The sequence below is a fragment of the Penaeus vannamei genome, chromosome 32 (genome assembly GCF_042767895.1).
Source record: "Penaeus vannamei isolate JL-2024 chromosome 32, ASM4276789v1, whole genome shotgun sequence".
NCBI classification, from domain to species: domain Eukaryota; kingdom Metazoa; phylum Arthropoda; class Malacostraca; order Decapoda; family Penaeidae; genus Penaeus; species Penaeus vannamei.
The window spans coordinates 6,635,129-6,637,628 of NC_091580.1; the positions used below are offsets into that span (position 1 = coordinate 6,635,129).

At 44.2% G+C, this 2,500-nt stretch overlaps 2 protein-coding genes across 4 annotated transcripts in view; one reads left to right on the plus strand and one right to left on the minus strand.

Annotated features, from left to right (window-relative positions):
- LOC113813049 (uncharacterized) overlaps positions 1–2,500 on the minus strand; it is a 545,463-nt gene that overhangs the window by 299,148 nt on the left and 243,815 nt on the right. The window lies entirely within an intron of this gene.
- The window catches only part of LOC113813530 (troponin C), a 20,661-nt gene that overhangs the window by 16,376 nt on the left and 1,785 nt on the right, over positions 1–2,500 (plus strand). The gene's annotated exons all lie outside the window — the stretch shown is intronic.

A 2,500-nucleotide genomic window follows, 5' to 3' on the forward strand; every position in this document is an offset into this window, starting at 1 on the left:
GGGATGGGAAGAGAGGGAAGAGGAGGAAAAAAGGGAGAAGGAAGGGCGGGAAGAGAGGGAAGAGGAGGAAAAAAGGGAGAAGGAGGGGCGGGGGGGGGAGGGGAGGGGAGACGGGACAAAGCTCTCTCAGCCATTTAGCTTCCGTGTTCGGTCTCTTAAGGACCACCTCCTCGGTCGGTTGGTATCTGTCGCGGCACTTCCACGATAGCAATATTTCACAACCTATTTCAACGAAACTTCCTCTAACTTCTCATAAAAGAAAGAAAAAAAAAACGTATATTGACCCCAACTTATCTCTTCAAGTAAACTTCCTCCAACTTCTGATAAAAAAAAAAAAAAAAAAAAATAGTATATTAAAGATAAACGAAAGAAAGTCCAACTTCTGATTAAAAAAAATATAAAAACAGTATATTAAAGATAAACGAAAGAAAAGAAAAATTCCCTTTCCAATCTTCAAAACCGCACATAACTTTCCTCCCGAGAGCCACCGGATCGTGGCAACACTGAGTCGAGAGCGAGTCAGAAATTTAATTTTTCGCCCCCTTGGTTAAGCGCCATTATCTTGCTTACCGCGACATCCTTAATCAGATCTGGCAAGCCACCGGCCAAGACAAGACATCCGCATCAGCAGCAGAGAGACCAGATAACCACATGGGTGTATAAAGAAGCCACATGGGTATATAACGAAGCCACTGGGTTTACATAGAAGCCATTGGGTATACAAAGAAGCCACTGGGTTTACATAGAAGCCATTGGGTTTACATAGAAGACACTGGGTTTACAAAGAAGCCACATGGGTATATAAAGAAGCCACATGGGTATATAACGAAGCCACTGGGTTTACAAAGAAGCCACTGGGTCTACAAAGAAGCCACTGGGTCTACAAAGAAGCCACTGGGTTTACATAGAAGCCACTGGGTATACAAAGAAGCCACATGGGTATACAGAGAAGCTTCTGGGTATACAAAGAAGCCACTGGGTATACAAAGAAGCCACTGGGTATACAAAGAAGCCACTGGGTATACAAAGAAGCTACTGGGTCTACAAAGAAGCCACTGGGTATACAAAGAAGCCACTGGGTATACAAAGAAGCTACTGGGTCTACAAAGAAGCCACTGGGTCTACAAAGAAGCCACTGGGTCTACAAAGAAGCCACTGGGTCTACAAAGAAGCCACTGGGTCTACAAAGAAGCCACTGGGTCTACAAAGAAGCCACTGGGTCTACAAAGAAGCCACTGGGTCTACAAGAAGCCACATGGGTCTATAAAGAAGCCACTGGGTTTACATAGAAGCCACTGGGTATACAAAGAGGCCACATGGGTATACAGAGAAGCCACTGGGTATACAGAGAAGCCACTGGGTATACAAAGAAGCCACTGGGTATACAAAGAAGCCACTGGGTATACAAAGAAGCCACTGGGTATACAAAGAAGCCACTGGGTATACAAAGAAGCCACTGGGTATACAAAGAAGCCACTGGGTATATAAAGAAGCCACTGGGTCTACAAAGAAGCCACTGGGTCTACAAAGAAGCCACTGGGTCTACAAAGAAGCCACTGGGTCTACAAAGAAGCCACTGGGTCTACAAAGAAGCCACATGGGTCTACAAAGAAGCCACTGGGTTTACATAGAAGCCACTGGGTTTACATAGAAGCCACTGGGTATACAAAGAAGCCACATGGGTATACAGAGAAGCCACTGGGTATCCAAAGAAGCCACTGGGTATACAAAGAAGCCACTGGGTATACAAAGAAGCCACTGGGTCTACAAAGAAGCCACTGGGTCTACAAAGAAGCCACAGGGTCTACAAAGAAGCCACAGGGTCTACAAAGAAGCCCCAGGGTCTACAAAGAAGCCCCAGGGTCTACAAAGAAGCCACAGGGTGTACAAAGAAGCCACAGGGTATACAAAGAACCCAACGGGTCCAGAATAACAACAAAGAAAGTCCCAGGATGAGAGGGAGGGGTGGGGAGGGGAAGATAAAAACTTCTTGTGCAGGAAACAGACAAGGCTTTTCGGTGGTCAAGGTCACAGCCTAGAAAGGGTTGCGTGCGAGACGACAGCGAAAGCCGCGACGGAAAACTTTGCTCGCGGGGAAAAGGTTCTGAATCGCGGGTCAAGCCATGTTGGAGACTCGGTAGATTTTAGGGAAAAAATGTAGAATCTTTCTTTTTTCTCTTTTGTTTTTGTAGTTGTTCTTTGATTTTTGAGAGCTTTGAAAACAATTAGTTGATTATGTTCTTTACATGGCATTACTACATCGTCAACGTGTTAATGAACAAGTGAAATATCGAATAAAGTTCAGATTAATTCTTAACACTAAATCGGCCTTATGCCTTAAGTCAACAGATAACGATAAAATAATCTTTCGAACATTTTCCATAATGCTGCTTCCGATCGTTAGTTTATATCATGAAAATTAATGAAAGCTGAAAATTTACGCTGGTGACAGAAAAGTCGACTCAGCTGTTTAGACTATTTAAAGGCGGGTCAACTTTTA